Raw genomic sequence first — 24,405 nt, 5'->3', positions numbered from 1 at the left:
CTATGAGTTTGAAACAACACTGCGTACTTTATTACAGATGTACTTGGACCAAAATGTCTTGAGTCGCCATAACCCCATTGACGTTTCATTACCTGTCTATACAGTATGTACAGTACATGAGTATCACGGTCCGAAACACTGCACCCGAAATAGCCGCCCCCAGCCCCCCTCTCTCTCTCTCTCTCTCTCTCTCTCTCTCTCTCTCTCTCTCTCTCACTTATTGCACAGACATCACAGACAGGATGAAAAGAAGTTAATGACTTATTAACAGTTCTAACCGGTGCTTCGTAGGATTATCCATTACTGGATAATCGTTGACTTATTTTCATCTTTTAGGTGATAAGAGAAGTTGCCGCCGTGTGTTTGTTACATGTTTTACTCTAGTGTGGTCGCACCCCAAGACAAGTTGTTGAGCAATGTTAAAATTTAGAATGGAAGCAGAGCGATTGTCAGAATATGTAGACGGGCGAGGTGTATTAGTGGATCTTAGACATGGGTGTGTAATGTCCAAATGGCTGCGCAGTATGTTTATGGATGGAATGATGTGAAGTAAGTAAGTAAGTATACCTTAGTTTTACCAGACCACTGAGCTGATTAACAGCTCTCCTAGGGCTGGCCCGAAGGATTAGACTTATTTTTCGTGGCTAAGAACCAACTGGTTACTTAGCAACGGGACCTACAGCTTATTGTGGAATCCGAACCACAGTATAGCGAGAAATGAATTTCTATCACCAGAAATAAATTCCTCTAACTCTTCATCAGGCGGCCGCGGGAATTGAACTCCGGCCCATCGAATGACAGTCTGAAGCTCAACCGACTCAGCCAAAGAAGGGCTTGGAATGATGTGAAAAGTCAACAAAAAGGGACATAAGCAGTGGCATTGTTTTGGGATAAGAAGATGATGGTTCGTGTATGGAGTGTGGAATAACTGGTAGTGCAGTGCTGACTGAGGATAATGCAGAGAAACTGCAGAAACCAGCGAACGTGTTTAAAAATTAGCAAAAGGAGGAAGCGGAAAGTATTGGAAGCTGGATGAATGGAAACCAGGCAGATAGAATAATGAATGTTAATAATTGAAGAATGTAAGAGGGTGATCTATAAAAGTATTTGAGAATAAATATAATGAATGATGGTAATGTGTGAAAAGTGACTCACAAGTACGAAATGAACAAGGACGATAACATTGTTTGTACAAAGGATTAGGAAGGCACCAGGAGCAACGGTGGAAGCAAAGGTGAGAGTGTGTGATAAGAATGGTTGGTCAACTCTCCCTTATGGAAGTGAAGTGTGTTTTTTGACTGTAAATGAGAGAAGCTGTTGATATGAACTGTCTGTGAAGCATTTGACTAAAGAAGAACTGAAAGATAGAAATGTAGGTGAAAGGAACGGTAAGGCTATTTTGAGATGGTTTGTTTATGCAGAAAAATTGAAACACGATAAGTCAAATGCTTCACAGACAGTTCATATCAACAGCTTCTCTCATTTACAGTAAAAAAACAAACTTCACTTCCATTCTTATCACACACTCTCACCTTTGCTTCCACCGTTGCTCCTGGTGCCTTCCTAATCTTTTGTACAAACAATGTTACCATCCTTGTTCATTTCGTACTTGTGAGTCACTTCTCACACATTACCATCATTCATTATATTTATCCTCAAATACTTTTATAGATCACCCTCTTACATTCTTCAATTATTAACATTCATTATTCTATCAGCCTGGTTTCCATTCATCCAGCTTCCAATACTTTCCGCTTCCTCCTTTTGCTAATTTTTAAACACGTTCGCTGGTTTCTGCAGTTTCTCTGCATTATCCTCAGTCAGCACTGCACTACCAGTTATTCCACACTCCATACACGAACCACCATCTTCTTATCCCAAAACAATGCCACTGTATAATTCATAAATATGAGAAGGGAAGAGGACCGGAAGGCGTAGATAGTGTTAAATATATGGAACTGAAGAGAAGTTATTAGAAAGGAAGGGATGCAGTATCCAGGAAGTAGGAAAGTGGTTGAGAGATGGAGATAGGGTGTGTCGTGTTCGTAGGAGGCTTTAACTCACTTCTTTGGTAGAAGTTTTCTTCATGAGTTTTATTTACGATTCAGCAGTTAGGACTTATGCATGAAATTGGCAGTTACCACTGTCTTTGTATTTCTTCTTAAGAGAAAGTGCTTGACGATAAATATACGAGTATATATAATATATATATATGTGTATATAATATATACTGTTTATATATAATTATACATACACGCGCGCACACACACACACACACACACATATATATATATATATTACACACACACACATATACATAATGTAAATGCGTTTGTCTTGTATACTAATGTTATTTATGTTTGCACTAGATCTTGTGGTACACTGGATATTTGCCCACAAAATTAAGTAATCACGTTTGCAAACTCTCATTTGTGTTAATAAACTATGTTCTCCTCAAGGACTCTATTTGTTTTTGTTAGGGACTGTATCTTCGAAGAAAAGTTTACAGTATGGAGTTTCCACATAAGTTCTTTATTTTTTCACCCGGAAAAAAAGCTAAATTAATAACTAGTAACTGTTTGTTCTGTAAAATCGTTGTATACTGAATCGTTATGTTCCCACTCGATTTCTTTGCTTACCTTGCATGGCTTTTCTCCTCGAATTTTCCTTCTTCTCTGGTTAGCTGTGGTAATTTCGGCCTCCTGCAGGAGAGTTGTTGGATGCACTGCTGCAGAAATACTGAACTCTAGCGCGTTAACTTTGATGACAATGACTGCTCTAGCTTATCTTTGTGTTAAAGATACCGTTATCACTAGCTGACAAAGGGAATGCTGGTGTCGTAACGGATTTTTTTTTATTGATGGCATATCATGAAATTGTTAATAGTCCATGCTTATGCTGTAAAAATTTTCCTTTGTCTTCGGCGTTATCGTTTTATTTTGTTGATTCTCTTATCAAAGCTCTTACTGAAAAAAGTTCAAAGTAATTCCAAGTTTTCGGTAAGCAAAAATATTACAAACTTATCGACGCATTGCTGTTCATCTAGTTTAAACATTCTACAGTACATGTGGCAGGTGCGCACCACACAGTTCTGATTCGCACGCTCACCAACAAATGTTTCTACTAAGCACGTTCTCTTGCTGCCGTGGCGAAGACCTTTACTGCTGCTGCTGCCACCACCGGTGCGGCCGCTTATCCCTCTGGCCTTGTATCGTCCCCTTCCAGCCCTTTTCTCGTGCGGCGATGTTTCCCCTCCCACCGCAGCCACGTAAACATCACTTACGCATTTGACGTCATTTCTGACTGCTGCCTCGCGTAATGAACTAGTTTCGTGTTTTATGTTGACGGTTGACCAAAAGTGTTGCCATAGTTTTGAATGGAAAGTCTGGTTCTCATCGGCGCGAGGCAGTGCTTCTCTGTTGCATTGCCTTGCCTTGCGTTAAGAATTACCATTTTCGTGGAATAGATATATGGAACCAATAAGAGATAATATGAGAGAGACACTGAAAGCATCGCGTCGATTGGCATGAGATAGTTTTACAAAGCAACCGAATTCTAAATAACTTGCAATAGCTGAATTGTGTCATGAACGCAAGACCGGATTGGTAAATTGTCTTCGTATCGCCAATTCATTTATTGGTATTTGTGGTTTTTATTTCACCCCTCTCATATAACTCGTATTTTATTGTAACTATACTAAAAGTTGTCTTGAACAAATTTTTCTTTCGCCTTGGCGTGGTTGGTTTTTTTTTTTTTTGTCAGGTTACAGCCTATTTTTGATGTCGTTTACTCAGTACCCTGACAGGCTGTCACCGTGACATCTGACGTGTCTGTTGAGCCTGTACTTCGCAAGAGGTTACTAACCATAGGGCTTGAAACGATGATTCTGTATCATCACTAAACGACCTTAGGGTCCCAATGCTTGGGATGTCCCTAAATTTCATACGTCTATCGTCTTATAGTTTTGATATTGATTAAGCCGGTACCTGATTAATTCTTGAAAAATTTATTATTCAAGATCCAAGGTACCCGGGATTTCTAAATTCATTTAGGAAAGTAATCACTCACAATTAAGCCCAAATCTTATAGATGTATTTGGAAATAACTTTGATATTCCTTGGAAGTTGACATAGTAAAAGGAGAGTTAATACTCAAAAGAGTCGGAGGTGTATCAGTTTTGGATGCGCTTCCGTCACCACTGACCGGTCACATGGTCTTCTCACGCTCAGAAAAGTCGGGTTTTATTTATTTTAGAGAGATGTATTCCGGCAAGTACTGCAACAACTTAGCATCTGTACATTTTCCATGCCATATCTGGTAAGCCAAATACCCTGAATTTAGAATGTGACGGAAACTCACTACACCTGGACCCCAAAGCCTTTTAAATTCGAAACTCATGACTAACTCATTTCTTTTATTCATTCACCATTTGGAATAAGCTGACTAACTAACCCAAGCTTGTTAGGTTTTCCCTCAGTCTAACGCGACCATATTTACATTCCGCTGGTTTTCGAGAGGACAGCATGGCGCTTTTACCTCTATCCTGAAGCCCCGTCCCCTCAGTACTCAAAATGGCTCTCCATTAAAAGTCTCCAAATTCCTTTGGTTACCTTATTAACTGAGAACTGTCAGCTTGAAAGGAAGAAGGGTCATTCCCCTCTGTAACTTCATCCACCTGTCTCCAAACTCAGGTTGCACACGTATGCAGCAGCAGCTGAAGCTCTTTCCATTGGCCTCCCGTAACATGTTGGCCAACATGTTTCTATATTTATGCCAGCTAAGACCCTAGGTATCTATTAGAATCTCTCCTGGTCCCAGTCTACCTGTAAACATTCAACTGACACAAGTTTTACCCTGAAATGGATGACCCTGGCATGACCCTGCGAACAAGATACCAAGGCACATAATTTTCTTGCCACATCCGTATTTTGTTGAACATTTAAATGAAACTGAAGATGATAAACTTTACCAAAAATTAGCTCAAAGAAAATGAAACCAGATGCCACTTCAGATTTTTTTCTTTAGCTTGGTTTTAGAGTGTAAATTTCTAGATGCTACTGACAACGTAGGATACTGGTTAGCCTTCAACTTGGGAACTTGGAGAGACCCACCTGCATGTCTCTGCCATCTCTGGTTTCTTGCAGTAAGATGTCGATACTTTCTTGTAAATTACAAAATTAATTTCAGAGATTTACGCAAAAGCAAGAGTAAACATTCTTGAATGATTTATTGAATTCTGAATTAATGAAAATACTGAGCCATACAAAATATCGAAACAGAGAAACTTAAGGATCTTTCCTAGATAGTGACCCCCAACAAAGTTCCGGGCGTCGTTATCTAGGACAAATATTTCTTTGAGGGTCATTATCTTTATGATATTTATAGTCTTTTGTTTGTTTTTACGGTAATCTCCAACGGGCTTGTACTAAACACGCCGCATAGATGGATACATACCGGGTTAAAACCCTTAGGGGTCACTGTCTAGGAAAGATCCAAACTTAAGCAACCGGACCTCCACGACTTACAATTCAAAAGCAATGAGTTTGAATTTTGTGCAGGTAGTTAATTAATAAAGTAAGCGAGCCTGACAAGCCAGCTGTTATCATTACTGAGTCTTTCAGGTGAAATTTCCATAGTTGAAAGAAGTTGCGGTGGCAAAATCCCCAACGAATAGAAACAGGCCAGTGGTTTGTAAAACTTGAGCTTCTCCAACTTGGCCTCCATACATCCTTGGTAGCCACTTCCTTAAGCGTTCTCATTGAACTCTGGCTCTTTTCTATCCTGTCTGAATTTGTACAAGCCTGTGGTGATGGAGTTAGTGTAAATATATATATATATATATATATATATATATATATATATATATATATACATATATATATATGTATATATATATGTATATATATATATATATATATATATATATATATATATATATATATATATATATATATATTGACGAAACATCTGTATTACCTATACACTATACAACACAGGAAAAAGGGAACTAAAATTATAAATCTAAATCATGAACGGTTTTGTCTTATTTAGACATTTTCAAGAGAACTGATGCAATGTTATAAAAATTTGTGATAAATTCCAAGGTGGCACTACAAACGAACATATGCCACAGCCGATTGAAACCTGTTAGTAGCAGGTGAGAGAAGTCCTCACTTGCGCAATCATATGAGTGATTTTCTCATGGATCTATGTATGTATAGGCTCACAGGTGTGATCTTTCATCATATAAAATTAATGGACATTTTGTTTTGTTGTCATTAACACAAAACTGTGTACACTTCCTGAAATTATAAATTTTACGTACTTTTTAATGTATTAGAAGAAACAAGCTTTATAGCTCCTGTTCTACTGACAGCTCGATTATGTTTCTAAACACTTAAACGAAAATAAACTGGAAAATCATTGGAAGAACAAATAACACGAAACAGCATAAAACAGATGTTCTGTTCTGTGATCATAAATTGATTGATGCTGTATCGTTTTATCTCTTCCAGTGAGTTTTCAGTTTGAGTGTTTTTTCATCGTATTAATTTTTATGAATTAAATGTCACCGTCTGTAAGTTTTAAGCATATGGGGAAAGTGTGAATTACTAGATGGCAATTTTTTGTTCTATGTTTTGGTTATCGTGAAAAGGTTTGTAAGTACATTGGTTTATTGTCGTTCTTGTTGTTTATGATTAAGCTGGCATTATACTAGCACGGGCTCTTGCCCATAGATTGATTTTCTCTTGATAAAGTGCGCAGACGGAAATGTGGTGTCTCGGAGCACGTGATATAGGTGACGACAGTGACGCACAAGCACGTGGTCGAGAGGGTGCTACGTGATAGCTTGCAGATCTGCCGGCTAAATCTGGTGTGGCAGAGGAACCCCAAAATATGCCAATTGAAATGAAGTACATGTGACGGGTGACACTAACTTCTATAACAAGGGCAGTTTTATAATTATATACGTTTGAATTTGTAATGCACCAAGACATATGGGAAATCGTAATGATGATAATAGATACGCGACTGTTCCACACCATTACTAAGCTGTGCATTCTTGGTGCCGTTAGGGTACTGATTGCCAGGGATTTTGGCAAAAACAAAGGATGTTTATATACTGTACAAAGAAATTTAAAAAATTATATAGAAAGTTTCATGGGAATGCATTGTACTATGGGAATGTCAGAAGCAGATATGTATACAGCATAAAAAATTAATATGGGTAGGGTCATCCATTTCAGGGTAAAGCAAGTGTCAAAATAAATATGGCCAAAGCAGTAGCAAACCAATGCCGCAACCAATGCAAACGCCTTCATCTCGGGACCAAAAACAAAACCTCTCAAAGAGGCGGAGCAAGGACAGCAATACTTGAAAAGAGAAAAAAGCACTTTAACAACAGGTAAACAAGCAAAGGGCCGCTGAGGAGCAGACAAAAGACATTGAGGAACTCTGCCCAAATGGGTAAGACAAAATAACAAATAACAAATTAATTAATACAGAAAAAGGCCAACATACTGACAGTATACAAAAGTGGTAATGGACAAATGGCTAAATTAAAAATATGTAGATATTGGTGGAACACATGAAAGCGTTTTAAAAAGCATTGAAAGAAATTCTATACAGTTGTTAGTAAATAATGATCTAAATTTTCACTAAACTTTTTTTTTTGTAACTGTTTATGTTTATCACTTACATTCTTTGATCCATATACATTTTCTGTGGTTTCACTAGAGCAGAGTATTTTTACCCTTGATTGAATTAATAGGGTATATGTGTTTTTTATTTTTCATTTTGGTTGCCTGTCGATTACACTAATCACTTTGTTTTTGCTTGTTGTAGGTGCCGGTTGGATTTGCCACCTGAACGTGGAATTGATGATGGGAGGGGTGTCCTTGTCTTCCAATTAGGCAGGTTTAAGCCAGTCCTCATTACCATGTATGCATAATTTAAAGGCTTTGTTTTCCTCTTGATGACTGGATATGGGCCTCTGGGTATTAGAGGTGGGTGGGGGGATGGCTTTTGGGCGTCATTTTTGATGAATACAAAATGGCATATGCTCACTTGGTTCAAAATGAATTTGTTGTTGGTGTTTAAGTTACGGTCGGAATCTTCCAACTACGATTTGTAGTTTTTAATTTTCATCTGGGTGACAGTCATGTGGGGAACCCATCTGTTACATAGATGGGTTTCCTGATTACTGTTTCGGTGAGTGATGAGTGATTCCTTGTTTAGGGGTCACATGTAGGCTGACGAGTACCCAGGGTAGTTGTGCTTTCCAGTAGGGGCCCATTGCACCTTGCAGTGAGCGTGGCTTTGAGGGATTTGTAAGCTCTTTCAGCCATGGTGTTGGCGCCTGGGTTATATGCTTTTGGGAGCTGTATGTCTTACCTCAGTTATTTGGCTAAGGCAGTCTATATTTCAGAGGTGAAAGCCGACCCTCCGTCGGAGGTGATGTTATCGGTTGCACTGAAACAGCTAACCCAGCTATTTGAAAATGCTGTTGCACGAGCACTCGTTGTCACTTCTGTCACTGGGATTGCATCCAGCCATTGTTTGGTGTCCTTTTTTGCGTGAAAATGTACCTAAACCCATTGGAGGGAGATACGGGTCTCTGGAGTAAATACTTGATAAACAGTTTTTCCTACTTTTTTGTGTCCCTTTGTGCCATGCCATATGAATTTTTCTGTTACCAGTTTGGTCGTCATTTTACTAGATTAGAGTTGTTTACCTTACCCTTTGGATTTCAAAACCAGTGCATTAATGGCTCAATTTTGTTTGTTACCTTATTTACTTGATCCTGCATTTCCTGTAGTTTGCCCAAAAATATTTGAACATGCAGTTGTTCTCAGCTGTTTCCAAGGTGATTCTTCCTCTCATTTTGGTTATATGCCTGGTTACTTGGTTCACTTCATTCATGGACACATTGGCAGCAGTTGTGAGAACTCTCCTATGTCCCATGAAGGCATATCAACGTTCCTCTTGTGCCACTCTCTATCAGGCCTTAGCTCCAGGATGTAGATGCGGGGCTCTCTTGATGGGCCCTGTAGGATGGGAGCCATACTCCCTGAATTCCAAATGGCGCTTCTGCTTGATTACCTACCATGGCTCCAATTCGTGGGGCATTGGTCTAATGTGGAGGGTGCCTCAGCACCATCCATTGACCCCTCTTCCTCTTGTAGGAAGTGTCACCACAGTTCCTTGGTTTTTTAATGGACAGGCACACATGCAGGCATTCACCAGAATCTGGGTGCCCACTCCATGTAGTCCTCTTCCTTGGTCTTGACCCAGGAGTTTCTCATGCCACAATCCTGTTACTACCAGTGCCTGAAGGTTAGGGTGGGTTCTCCTGAGTCTGTACCACTTCTCCAGCTTATCAAGCATGCACTTTGCCCAAGGAACCAGTTCTTGCAGGGATTCCTTTTAGTCATATAAATAACCTGTCAGGTGGGGAGGGACAGCTCATCCACTTTTTTTTAGGCTACAGCCGACAACTTGCTTCTTGAGTTCAGACATGGCAAACCTCTCATAATCTTGACAAATTTGCCTGGCATAGGCAGCTGCCATCTCCCCAGTCTTAATTCTCAGTTTATATTTCTTTCTCAGTTATGTGGGGAAGACAGCGAATCGTTGTAGAAGTCACTGGCAATGCTGGGAAGGAATCTGTGGTATAATTTACATTCATGTGAATTCTTGGAGTTTTTTATGTCAGATATATCCTGACAGCTGAAACCTTGGGAACTGTAGCTGTAGCTGTTCTTGGAAATGTGACAACCAAGGAACATGACAGAGGGGGCAATAATGCATTTGTCAGAATGAATGGTTAGGGTATTGTTTCATAGAAGGGATAGTAGAGTCTTGATATGGTTACAGTGTATTTCATTGATGTAGCAGATGCATGAGAGGAAGTCGCCCAGGATGTTAGCCATCAGCTTCTAGAATGTAGCCCCTGGATTCCAGATATTGAATGTTTAGTAATTGAAGGTGTATGTCCTGACGCCTGTGGGTTGGAGGCTTTCTGGCAAAGGCCCGCCTGTTCCATCTTTCTGAAGACAGCAGAACTTCGAATTGACTGCAGGATCCATTGTTTTGATGTGATGGAGGAAGCTGTGTTTGACAGTACCCTGGGTTTGATAAAGTTCTCTGGAATCTGTGCATTTGGTGGTCTAGATGAGTGGTCCCTATTGATGAGATGGGGGTCTGGTTATACTCTGCAGAGTTGTGCCATTTTGAAACTGTCTCTAAGTGGCAGTGGGCAACATTGCTGGGGAGCTCATAGTGTCTGAGGAAGTCTGCACTGAGTAGGGGAGTTCGTATGTTAATGATAAATTCCCACCTGTATTTCCTTCCCATCAGGTGGAGGATGATGCTTCATTGGCCATAGGATGCAATGGGGCTGCTGTTAGTAGCCACAAGTTACAGTTTGGTGTTGGTTGGTCACTGGTTGATTTTTTATGTTAGTTATTAATGACCTGACAGCACCCATGTCCTCCAGGAACTTCTGCTGGAGGCAATGTTGATAACATAAAATCTGATGGAGTGGTCTAGAGGTGTCGTAGGTGCTACTGTTGCCTCTTTGGGTCGCTTCCTTGGTCACTTCTTGTCCAGCTGCAGGTTGGGCTTCGTTCTTTAATAAACGCGCTTAGTTCCTGTGGTACTTCCTTGGGAATACTTCTTGAAGAACTATTATATCTTTCAGACCCCTATAGGTCTCCTCCATTAAAGATAAACTGATGCATATCTCAAAATATGACACATATAAATCTATTAAACTGATTCAGTTTCTCCCTTATATTTCGTATCTCAAAATTTCAATTTACATCCTTCTATCATCATCTACCTCTGTAAAATTGCCTTCTTTACGGTACTGTAATCAACTAACCAATTTCTGTCGACCACTGATGTATTTCAGCATATTGTTCCAGTTATATATCTAAATCAGCCTTTCCTTTGTCATACTTAAGACGTTTGGTTTTTGTGTGAATAAACTGCAGACCTTCGAAGTCGTTCCATTTCCAGTACATGAATTCTTGAGGCTTAAACCTTTGACTTCTTTTCTCTAAACGCTCGGCTTCCCATTTTTTTCCTTACTGCTCACCTTCCTTCGACCTTTCTTCGTCACTGAGCTGACGTTCTTCTCGTTCCCTTGCTTGATCTTCTTCCACAAATGTTCCATGATCATCGCCGCTAAATCCAAGTGTCGTAAGGTATGAGTAGTTCATTGTAATATCTCATATTCCGACATCATTAACACTTAAAGCCTTATTTCTTACATTCGAATTGCTTCCGGGGTCTGAGGAACAAAATTGTCGTGGGTTGGATATAGGTTAGGGAGTAAACCACAACAAAAATTCTTTTGATACATGTTTAGAATCCATTTATTCAGATAACAAAAGGACACTCAGACACACACACACACACACACACACACACACACACACACACACACACACATATACATATATATATATATATATATATATATATATATATATATATATATATATATATATATATATATATATATATATATATATATATACAGTATATATTTATAAGACAAAAATAAACTGGATACAGTTCTCTGTATTCTTAGGTGTTGCTAGCACCTAGATATACAACTTGACAATGTGAAACGCCTGAAGACTAAAAACTGAAAGGTTTACAGCAGTCATGACAATCTTGAGCTAGGGAACAATGAATAATGTCTGGCCAATGACGAATGGAGATCATCGTATGATAATTATAGCTCCTTGTACTGTTATATCCTCTACCTTTCCATGAGAGAGAGAGAGAGAGAGAGAGAGAGAGAGAGAGAGAGAGAGAGAGAGAGAGAGAGAGAGAGAGAGAGAGAGAGCTGGCATAATCTAATATGCTTATTCTAAAGGTCAAAACAATCTACCTGTTAACTTTCTCGTCTCCGTCACTTTAGTAAAAGCAAAGAACAACAAAAGAAGGCAGCCATTCAAACAGATCTGGGAATCTTACACATATCCTCCTTACTTTCATTGTACCAACGAACTTTTGCATTCTGCAAATTTATTATCAAATTCGACTTATATTTCTTCAGTGTTTGTTCGTTGGGGCTTAGCAGCAATCTCTCTCTCTCTCTCTCTCTCTCTCTCTCTCTCTCTCTCTCTCTCTCTCTCTCTTAATATATATATATATATATATATATATATATATATATATATATATATATATATATATATATATATATATATACATTTAAATCTTGGCGGGAGTAATCTACTTCTCTACCAATCCCATCGACTTTAACTGGAAAACAAATATGCACATTACAGCTCCCAGCCTCACTTTTCCAGCTCATTTGCATCGTGATTTGCAAACAGCTGAGATGTCCAATCCTTGTCTCAGTTCCTCGCTGGGTTAACGGGTTCCGTTCTCAGCTACCACTCTGTTGGTCGCGAGTTCGAATCTCCGACCGGCCAGTGAAGAACAAGAGGAATTTGTTTCTGGTGATAGAAATTCATTTCTCGCTATAATGTGGTTCGGATTCCACAATAAGCTGTAGGTCCCGTTGCTAGGTAACCAATTGGCTCTTAGCCACGTAAAAATAAATCTAATCCTTCGGGCTCAGCCCTAGGAGAGCTGTTAATCAGCTCAGTGGTCTGGTTAAACTAAGATATACTTAACTTAAATTCATGGTTTTAATGGGTTATCTCTTCAGTGTGGCGTAGTTTATGGGTTTGTTTTCTTTGACGAACCGAGTGTCAAATAGAAAACGGAAATTACTTTTCATGATTAGGGACACTTAACAAAATTTTAAGTATGTTAATGGGGATTTTGATGTGCATTATAGAGGCTTGGTAAGATTGTTAAGAATATTTGAATCTAATGTGTTCTTATTGTGGAATCGTGCTGCACTGATTTGGACACGATGATTATCTTATATACAGAATGTTTTCTCGTGATAAATTTTAAACCATGGTAAGAGCCCTGGTCGATGATTTAAGATCTTCTCTGATAATTTTAATTTCCACCTTTGTTTTATGCATTATTTCCATTTCATTTTAGTACAATGTATGTTTGTTTGTGGTACACAAAAATACCTTCTTATCCCTCTTTCCTTTAACAATCTTGAAAGTTAACATTATAAGAAATCGTGTCAGTAGTACTTCATGAAGAAATTTTATCTCTGGGACCCGAGTTCAGCGGTCTACACTAGGCTTAACCTCTACCAACAAACCAACCCTCCATTGGTCATCAACAGTTAATTTGCTTCCGTGTCGAGTATCTTATTTTTAAGGTAAATGTTTCCTTCCGGTTTTATTCTGAAATCCATCGTTTTACAGTTTGGTTCAAAGTTTCAAACTACAAAACTTGTCGATTTCTGTTGGAAAATCGATGTAAAATTCATTCAATGCTCTAAAAATATACCCGAAAAACCCATTTCAGGTGAGATACAAATTACCCAGATTTAACCTCACATTAGGGCCCGTGTCCCAATGACAAGGACTTTGCAGACTTACCGAACACATATCCGTCCAAATACTGATAAGATAATATAGTACGAATGCCAGGCCTCTTGATCCAGCTCTTGACGCCTCACAAATGTTCAGTGTTGTAGTTATGAATTTGTCTGATATCGGTATAGGGAGCTGCAGAGAATCAACTGACGGTGGTGTAGGCATCCGTGACGAGGCAAGCGACTGAAGTTTGGGAAATAAAAGATTAATTTTTTGTAACAACTTTGTGATTCCAACTGTAATAAATATATTGCTTCACGAAAAAAAAAATCTTCCTAAATGGAATATAAGTCGTATTTCTAAATGTTCCTTTATTAGGAAGCCCAAAAAGAACTGTATTTCTTCTTGGTATTAAGGATGGGGAAACGTTGGCGGCAACACCAAAGATATTCTACTTTAGAGGACACTAACAGTCTTAACTCAGATACTTTACTGCTAGAGACAAAATTGAAAGTTTCTGTAGGAACACATAAGCTGCAGAATCGTTATGAAACATCTAAAACACGTAAAACCGCACGAGTCAACCTTTCATTTCAACCTAGACACAGGTAGACGTTGAACTGAATTCATATTGGAGACGACGGTACTGTTAACATACACAGTGTGGTTAGCCGGAATGGGTCATGGGGGCGATGGTAGCTTGCTTGATCCAGCTCAGTTTGAAAAGTGTAGCTGTTAACTTTCTATGCACAGAGAAAGGAGAAATGGTGGTGCAGAGGAATACAAGGAATCGAGTCGAATGCATATGACATTTAGACAAAAACCGTGTATTTCCGAGAAAAAATATGAAGAAGCAAGGGTTTTGTAAGTATGTATGGAAGATAATAAACCATATTTCCAGGTCTTAGGGGGAAACGGTTAAACATTTTATAAATACCAGAATGCCGTTGTGGTAACGTGTCTGATTACAACAGTGATATCTGTTTTCGTGTTACTTGTTAAAAAAAATCTATTCAACAGCCATATTTCTGTTTAGTCTCATTTTATTTATTTAACCGTAGTTATTCATAATTGTGATTGCAGTAATAATATTAGACTGGCTACAGGATAGTTGGTACGCTTGGTGCCCCTTCTTGTCTAGTATGTTTCACGTTAACATAAATACCAGAGTCAGCTCGGCAATCTTTCATCTAGGCTGCTTTGACATCCGAACCGCTAAAATATAATCTTTTTTTTTTATTAAGTTTTCTTTCTCAAACAAAAGGCTGGTGCGACATATTTTAGAGCCGGCTGATGTGCGCCGATTTCCTGGTATATGATAGCTTTTGACGTTTTCTTATGATTATGAGCTTCATTTCATTCGTAATTGCTAACAGCAGCAACCCTTTTCTCTCTGTCTATCCGTATCTACATAGATAAATATTATTGCAATGTTAGTTACTGGTTCTCGGTCGCTCCCTCTGCACTGAGGAAGTGTGTCGTTGGTTAAAGGTCTCTCTCTCTCTCTCTCTCAACACAACACAACACAACACAAAAATACTCATGCACAAAATTAGTAAATCAGCGGTTTACACAAAAAGAAAACAAACAGAAGGAAAGGTTATGGTGACAATAACGTTGATGGGATCTTGAGTGAACCAAGGCCTATGGTGTCGAATTCCACAGGGCGGTGTTCTTGGTTCACTGTTGTTTTTAGTGTATACGAGTGATATGGTTTTTGTCTTGGAAAGAAGACTGTTCAGTATGTTGATGATGCAACACTTGTGGGTGTAATAAAGCCTCCACTTATGAGAAATGAACCTGCACTTAGTCTCAGTTGTGGTTTGAGCAGGTTAGAGAATGGTGTAATCAGTAGGGTATGAGGTTGAACTCCAGTAAAACGAAAACAATATTGATTAGTAGATTAGTATGAGATCTACTAGATCCCATACTGATTTTCCATCCCATACTGATTTTCCATCCCATCCTCCTCTTTTGACTCACATCTTACTTTAGAGAAACATCTAATGAAATTCAGCAAATGCTGCACGGAAGTAAGGTATTTTACATATAAAGCCTCATGTATTTATAACTGTGATGAAATCTATGCAACCTGTTTTAATTCACTCATCTTTCCTCTACTAGAATTCTGTTCTCCGGTGTGGATGTTTTCCCCTGCAAGAGATTTGCCTCTTTAAGAAAGAGCGGTTCATGGTGGTAGGTTTCTATTTCCTAACATTAGCAGTTATGATTTGGACCATCGATGGATGGTCTCTTGTCAATTTTTCATAAGTTGTACTTTAACAGAGATCTTTCACATTCACACTCGATTCCTGATCGACTTTTCTTGCCGAGAGAGACAAGATTTACTGAACAGCAGCACCAGTATGCAGTAAATGTGCCTCGCTGTCGAACTTCTCAGTTCTAGAGGTCCTTTATTCCTCACACCGTTGGACTGTGAAAGTCTCCCTGAGGATATTGTGCAATTGGAACCTCAAAAGTTCAAGCGAAAATGCAGTGCATTATAACTTGTATTTTTTTAATTTACTAACACTTGTATATCTGTATTTATTAATATGTTAATTTATTTGTTCTTTTCTAATAGCTGATCTCTTCTTTCTGTATATCCTATTACCTTTTGTTACTTTTAAATGAACACCATATTCTTTGGAAGCTTGAATTCGAGTGAGTGGCCCTGTGGGGTTGTTCCATATTAATAGGGTTCATCTGAATAATAATACTAATAATAATAATAAAGTAAGTGAATTGCTTCTGTTACTTACCACATTGTCAGGTCACCTTTTTTTGGTACCTTTGCTATAGCTTCCAATCATATGTATAGCAAGGCTTTGTTTCATCATTCCGCATTATGTAAAATAGTCTAGTAGTATACGAGGTATTATTTCAGTATCAGCTAGAATCTTTTCTGCCATGATTCCATTATAACCTGGTGTTTTCAGTTTATGAATCCATTTCAAAAACTGAAATAATTCGTGAGCACCTTAATGTCTTCGTTAGCTTCTGGTATATCATTCAAATGATCCCCCTTAAATCTTTTATTCATGATCCCCCAAAAGGTCTCAGCTCAGCGTTCTCCCTCTTCTTCTTCTTCTTCTTCTTCTTCTTCTTCTTCTTCTTCTTCTTCTTCTTCTTCTTCTTCTTCTTCTTCTTCTTCTTCTTCTTATGTTATTTTTAATACATCCCTCCCATTGACAGGTATTTTCCTCATTTTTTTTTACCTATGGATGTTGAATCAGTATACTCGTATGATATTCGGACACTTCATTTTTAAAATAAGATACTTACTTTACATGGTTAGTTTGGTTAATCCAGCGTTTTAAAAGTCTGTAAAGTTTTACTTTGGAGAATTAGAACTGCATTTTCTTAAAAATTTTACGTTTTGATACTTTTATGATGTACTTCGAACAATAACATTACTTTGTCTCTTGATCTGAAGACAGATTGTTTGGATATTGTTTACATCTAATTAGGTTTTTCGTCTCCTTTGCTTTTCGTGAATCAGCGTTCATTTGTGATAAAGTGAATACTTTAAAAATATAAACTTTATTTTAATGGACTTAGGGAACAGAACTGAGCAGCTTTCGCATTTTGTGACATAAAGTTCGAATGTTGAAATGGGATCATTGTGATAAAGAATTTGAAAACATGTCAGCGTATATTTCCATTCTAGTTTGTAATTGTTTGTTTGTTTGAGAGAGAAGGAATATATTTCATGAACTTACATCGTATCCTTAATTGAATCAGAGGATGATCAAGATAAATTTCCATGGGTGGTAACACATGATACTTTTTGCGGTGACCGATGATACATGATGCTTTGTTACTTCACTAAATATTCGCTAGCAGTAACTCTTATTATATATCTGCACGATTGAAGAATTGTTTGCTTGACAGATTAGAAGAAAAGAGCCCCTACTTTTTGAGTGACATATTGTAGCATTAATACCGAATATCCTCTTATTTTATTCCCACATTCCTTTTATAGAATACAATAAGAACTAGAATTGAAAAAAAAAACTGTATTGAAAATTTGATCAAAACGTCGTAGAGAATATTTCGTTAAACACTGGTACTCTTATTTGTTTTTAGATAGGATAGTAATAACAGTGGACGCTGATAAAACTATTTATGTAACGATACATCCCAGCCCACGACGAAGTTCCGTGTTCCATATGGCATGTTCCAGTAAGTAACAGTAAATGTATTTGAAGTATCATAAATCGAATATATCAAGACATCAGCATTCTAAATGTACGGAACAACTCTTCATCATTTTGGCGTATTTAAAGACAGGTAAAGTAAAGCTGTTACCTTAATATCCTTTTTATGTAAGCTGATGGAAAAGATGGCCAACACAGACTTATTTGGTACGATGGCTTCGTTTATTTGAGTGCAGGAGAATGAATGTTTGAGTTTTGCTGGGTGCCTGAACATGTAGCTGTATGGAGGCACGAATAAGTGGACCGATTAGCAAAACAAGCAGCAATTGTACCACTGGCAAGATGTCCCACCTTGGGGAACGATTTAAAACCTTGGAATAGAAATTTAGTTCATGATCGATGGTAAAAATATTGACAACCACGAAATGAAAATAAAATGTGGGAGATTCACTTGTGAGATATCACCTTGCTAGTACGGTGACATGTCCAGATAGAAGACGGGCCTTTGTCGCCTACTTATTGGCCACACATGTCCGACAAACAGCTTTTAGAAGTTGATGTCAATTATAACTTTAAATTTGGTGGAGAGCTGGCCTTCTCCTACGAGTTAAGTTTTAATAAATTTAGAGTCGGAATATAATTTTTCTTTCAAGCTATAACTTTAGGTGTAATTTTAATTTTTAAAGATATTTATATTCTGAAAATGTACATTTTCTGTAGTATTTTTTTCTTTCCTTTCTTTCATGAGTAAGATATTCTTTCAGGTGTTGTTCGGCGCCAGTGACCCAGGCAGTCACAGCGCCAGAGAACGCACAGTTACTTACTTTACTTTCAGATTTGAGAAATTGAATCGATGTGAGAATGTTCGTATTTTTATCCTTGTTTTCTCCAGTTGTTTGATTATTATTGGAAGATATTTGATTCGTAACGTCTTGCTCTTTATGTACAGTTCATGGTAAAAATGGAGGCACATTGGCGAATGGGTTGAAAGTTGTATTAAGCTACTTTGCTGCTGAAATTATACAGTTTTATTAATTCGTGAATCGTAACGGTGACGAGAATTCATTTTGCCTGTGAAAAGTAACCGTAAATATTTTTGTCCCTTATCACAGTATAGTATTTGAGGGAAAAGTGGAGCTGTAATTCTTGGTGGAGAACAAAAGACAGAGGAATCATATACTTCTCTCAACAAGACGATGTTGCCAGCCCTTTAATTAGATTTTCTTCAAAAGTCTTCATGGCGAACCCCTTTTGTTGGAGGGACTTAATTAGGCCGCTTACGATATGGTCAGGTTGTTGTCGCTACGCAACGTCTTCGATAATGTCTTTCATATTCCACGTGTATTCCAGCATACCTTGAAGCTCACGGTTACATGATGACGGTCACTGGGTATGTAACTGTTTTAGATCATTCCTTTTGTAGTGAGACAATGTAGCTTCAGGAAACGAGGAAAAATTAACGTCACTTTGTGTAAATGTTGCGTGATGAATAAAGTACCTAGACATTTTTACACCGAGAATGGTATTGCTAGAAATGAGCATAAAAATAAAATGGTCTAACCCTTTTGGAACAAGATGCACATGTTTTGGAAACTGGAAAATTACGCGGATCAGAATAAATGAAAAAAAGAATTCTAAATAGATGACGGAAGACGTTGCTTGTAGGGTGGTGACAGGCGGATTGGGAGGAGGTTAAACTTGATGTTTCAGCTTTACAAAAGAGTGCAATAGATTATAATTATTCGACTTGTCTTCCTAAGGTATACGCAAAATATATGATATCTGAAGTGTAAGCAAGCTCGTGTTCTTGTCCTAAAAAATTATATGAAAAGAACTCAAATATGTAGTGTATACGTAGCATTTTAAGACGAATTATAACTTCGTTCTGCGTGTCTTCCTAAAATGAAAGAAATAAAGCAGTATAAGAATAGGTGATAATATGTTCCACCCGTCTTCCAAAATATCTATACTGGATATGCAAAGCTGTTCCTTTTATCATACTGAAATGCACACGTTGGATTCAAAGCAATGTCATATTTTTGGCTTTCCTCCCTAAAATTTATAAGAGGTTTAACACGATATACAGGAAAGAATAAAAACATTTGTAGTGTTCAGCTTGTTATTCTAATTAGGACAAAAAATGGTAATGGAGGAAGTGTAAAGTAGACATAAAATAAAGTAAAAGTAGACATAAAATAAAGTATAATGTTCATCCAGAGTCTGTTCCAGAATGGTAAAGAAGTGTAAAGTTGATGATACTATCTTCGTGAAGCAGATACAAATTATGCAAAACAATGCAGGCTGGGTAATCATAATGTTCGTCGTGTCCAAAAGTAGACTGAAAACTCATACCGCAGAAGAGCAGGTATAATGTTGCTTATCATGTTGTACGTATTAGATTCCAATATTGTGAAGGAGTATATGTAAAGTTGTTTGTCTTGTCTCGCAAAAACGGAAAGGGTTCCAGTACGATGTAGGGGTAAAATCACCTGACTTGACTTCCAAGAAGGCATCAAAGATTCAAAGTTGTGTAGGTGGAGATAAAAGTTATTCGTCTTGTCTTATTATTAGGTGGTGTAAATTGTGTAGCCTTTCTTCCTAAATATAGGGTCCTAAAGGATGAAGGACTTGATGTTAGTTGTTTGGCTAGTATATTTTAAATGCACATAAAATATACATAACTATGTAAAGCAATATTTGCGCTTGCTTGTCTTGTATTGCTAAAATATAAGTAAGGAATAGAAAACAATTTAAAAAGAAATGCAGAGTTATTCCTATTGTCTTCTACAGCATACTTCAAGGATGTAAAGCCATGTAGAAGATAAAGTTGTTGATCTTTCATTCCTAAACCACTAGAGATAAATTATATGTACGTGTGTATTGGTTAAACTAAGAACAGAAGGCGTTTAATCTATATTAAATCATTCCCTTTCTTGTTTATTAATTTGACCATTTGGAGAACTCTGGTAAACTGAAAAAAATTTAAAAATTAAATTTATGTTTTAAAATTACCGTTTTATTATGGTGGCGAGTAATTGTTTTCGAAAAAAATATTTCATTCATCCAAAGAACAGCAAAGATATCTGGGATTGAGCTTAGGATGTGCGGAAGATAATGATCGTGATGAGAGTTATGGTTTACAAAATAAGAAAGCGAAAGATACTAACGCAACGCCTTGGTTGCCATTTGAGAAGGGACTGGTGTTTTGAAGTGCTTGCAGTCTGCAGTGCTCTTGCCGATTTTTTTTTTTTTTTAATAAAATGGCATCAGGCACTACCACTATTATGTAACGCAGAAAATAGCGGTGATAATTGAGGTGGAAATTAATAATTTGATATTAACTGTGCACAAGAAAATAGATACTAAATCGATTTTTCCTGCTATGCCTGTTTTCGATTGCGTTTCACGCCGATATAGATTGTGTCTTTACTTTTACAATTTCTTGTGTTCTTGCATGACGTGAAAATTCAGATTTCATTTTTTTTTTTTTAACTTTCTTAGTAATGTTTTACTTTTACATCATCATAGAACCATGCTAAGATAAATTATGATTTGAATCTGTTTAACAAAAAACCTTCTAAAACTGATAACGTAATTTCATCTTTAGACAAAATATCCTTAAGAATGATTATTTTGTAGTTTTCGCTATCATCGTCATCATCATCATCATCATCTGCCCTTAAGTTGGGCCCCACAACTTATTACTCCTGTTTTCCTTGCTTTTAAAATGATCAGTTTTTTATGTTAACTGTTCTTTACCGTAATATTTTTCTTACAGCAGTGTCTCTTCCGGTTATGCAAGAACTTCGGTTTTTTCTAATTTTCGGTCATTTCACCAACATTCTCCGCTTTCGTAATCAGTAAGAAATTCTTTCAGTCTGGTTTCTGGATTTCATCATCTTCTTTCTCAAATTCACTATTTTTAAAAGTCAAAATTTCTAATCTTGACTAGCTAACTCCCTAAGACTGTCCATTTCTATTTTCTTCAGTAGAACTATTGAAACTGTTCGTTGTCCTTTCCTGTTATTCTTGATTCTATTTTGTTTCACGTATTTCTCTAAACATAAAAGCTTTTGATTTTTAAACTTTTTTTCTTTTTTGTCTCCAAGAGATATGAGACTTAAGGACCAGCTTGAGCGCAATAAAAAGGCTGCTTTAGAATGTTTAATGGGTATGCCTTTGTTTTTTACCTAAATTATTTTTTTAAAATTTTTCATTACAAATCATGTAATTTCAAGAATAACTGATCTGCTTACATAATTTTAATCAAGTGCTTAACAACAAGACGTATAAACATTATTACTTGGCTCTTTATTTATTCAGAATACCCTCCGTACGCATAGATAGGAATTGAGCTATTGAAGAGTTATTGACTATAACCATGGTCTCTTGCGCGAATAATTATAAGCATCACCTAAGGTTTTTTCAGCGTAACCTTGGCTCCTAGGTGCGACCCCCGTTCATTAATTTTACTGTATCTCCGTTCATATGCTCTTTCTTCCGTCTTACTTTCAGCCCTCTCCTAACAGTTCTTTCATAGTGCAACTGCGAGGTTTCCTCTTCTTACACCTTTGAAACCTTATTACTCTAAATTTCCCTTTCAGCGCTGAATGACCTCATAGGTCCCAGCTCTTGGCCTTTGGCCTAAATTATACACAGTATTTTTCTTATTTTGAAGTAGGTTATTTCAAATCTAGTGGGACTGTTTTTACAGTAAATGCTTCTGATACATTCAACTTATATAATAAGTTATTAGTTCTTACGCAAGCATCATCTCTAAACCGTTATGGAGAGAGAGAGAGAGAGAGAGAGAGAGAGAGAGAGAGAGAGAGAGAGAGAGAGAGAGAGAGTTATGGTAACGAAAGCAAGATCATGAATTTTATTTGTCTTTTGAATTGCTTAATGAACCAAGATAGAGCGTTTCTGAATTACAAGTACGTCTCGTGATGTAAACCGTATGTGAATCAATTCTGTCAAATCCAGTTTGTTTGCCTGTCATCTCTCCCTCATCTTATTTTCTTGTCATGGTACAGTTAGTCAGACTGGGTTATTTGCAAAATACTTCGTTACTCTTTGGTAGCATTCAAGGTCTTCCTCATTAATTGTTTACTAAACTTTTGGCGGTTACCGATAACGTTCGATTAACGTCCTTTAGTTGCGAATGGCCGACATCATTCAATTTCCTTTTCCGTAATTTGCTAATAATTACTTAACATGATTAACTTGGTGTCGGGGCTAAAATTCTTTTTCATTAAGTGAAAGCAGCATGTTTTTTATTTTATTTGCTATAAGCAACTAGCTTCATTAATTTAATGTTTATTTTATTGTAAAGTGATGTAATTTTCACACTGATAATCTTCCATTAGGAGTACTTGTTGAAATCCGATAATTTTCGTGGTCTTGGATGCTCACCATATCAAAAATGACATCGTATGACAAGTCATATGTTACAACGGATGTGAAGTGCAACGCAGTTGGGTTGAGACGTCTAAAAATACAGCTTATTTGCCATAATTTCCACAAATCCTTTATAGGACCCAAAACTTGAAGGAGTGTCACAAGCAAAGAGAAGCCGGCGACGAGAGCTGCAAAGCACGTAGACACTAGACCAGAGCTTGGACGGGAAAGTCAGCATGTTAGTTGAATTAACCTATTGTCTTTTCCCGTCCAAGCTCTGGCTGGGTGTGGACGTACTTTGGCTGCTCTAGTCGCCAGCTTCTCTTTGCTTGCGACACGCCTTCAGGTTTTGGGTTCTGTAAAGGATTGGTGGATATCATGACAAATAAACCTTGTATTTTTAGACGTCTCAGTTCAGCTGGATTTCACTTTACATCCACTGTGACATATGACTCGGTATATGATGTATTTTCTGATATCTTGAACATCCAAGACACGAAAATTATTGGATTTTAACTAGTGCCTCCAATGCAAGATTATCAGTGTGAAACTTTGCAAATAAAAAAAAACCCATTAAATTAATGAAGCTAGTTCCTGGTAATAAATAAAATAAATCAGAATGCTAGGACTTGTTATTATGGAGATAAGTAGGTTTAATAAGAGATGAGAACACCATGGAGAGATGGAAAGTGGACTAGGGTTAAAAATGCCCAAGTGGAAAGAGTTTACGAGGAAAGTGCAAAATTTAAGGTTTAGTTACCGAACTAGAGGTTTCCTATGGGTATCAGTCATAAGTAAGATGAATATGGAAGTCCATGGTGTGGTAATGACATGAGACATTTTTTAAGAAAAGTTAGAGATTGATTGTATTTTCACACCTACAAGTTTTTGAGTGTTGTTCAAGAGGACTGATAAGGCAGTGCAGGACAAAGTGAGAGAACAAACGTGCAAGACATTGAAAACTTAGTGGTTAAGGTTAGCAAGTATTATAAGGACAAAAAAAGATGTACTGCATTGAAGGTAAAGTGATAGAGAAAAATTATTGAGCAACATATATCCTGGAATAAAAACAAGTGAAACTAAAGAAGTTCTCCAAAGAGAATGCAGTCCTGTGGGATTGTAGTGAGAGTTTTCAAGAGGAGTAGAATGTAAAATATAGAAGAGCAATGTATTTGAAAGCTGCAAGAGTGGCAGGGTTAATGTAAACTTGAGTATGCTTTTGCAAGTGGCTGATGGGGCAGCTGAGAGGCTGAATAATGGAAAAACACTTCACATTGAAGGGATCATCATAGAAATTACTCAGTATGCTTGCGTTAATGTAACTGAGAGGCTGGTCAAAGCAATAGGTGAAAGGAATGATTGCTCCCTTGTAAAAATGGGAAAGTGTGAAATGATGTAAATATTATAAGGTGTAA

The 24,405-nt window shown here is 37.4% G+C and overlaps 1 protein-coding gene across 5 annotated transcripts in view; it reads right to left on the bottom strand.

Annotated features, from left to right (window-relative positions):
* Positions 1-24,405, bottom strand: part of LOC136838605 (glycoprotein-N-acetylgalactosamine 3-beta-galactosyltransferase 1-like) — a 60,797-nt gene that overhangs the window by 31,692 nt on the left and 4,700 nt on the right. For 2 of the 5 annotated variants that reach the window (XM_067103853.1, XM_067103852.1), the window contains one exon: positions 13,497-13,676. The exons of 2 other annotated variants lie outside the window; for them this stretch is intronic. The gene's annotated coding sequence lies outside the window, so the exon portion shown is untranslated. Of the gene's footprint in view, positions 1-2,639; positions 3,211-13,496; positions 13,677-24,405 lie in introns of those variants that run through there. One more of the 5 variants, XM_067103851.1, reaches the window with a different exon arrangement.

This window comes from Macrobrachium rosenbergii, chromosome 5, assembly GCF_040412425.1.
Source record: "Macrobrachium rosenbergii isolate ZJJX-2024 chromosome 5, ASM4041242v1, whole genome shotgun sequence".
In the NCBI taxonomy this organism is placed as follows: domain Eukaryota; kingdom Metazoa; phylum Arthropoda; class Malacostraca; order Decapoda; family Palaemonidae; genus Macrobrachium; species Macrobrachium rosenbergii.
The sequence above is the reverse complement of the archived record's forward strand: the minus strand, read 5'-3'. Positions and strand labels throughout refer to the sequence as shown.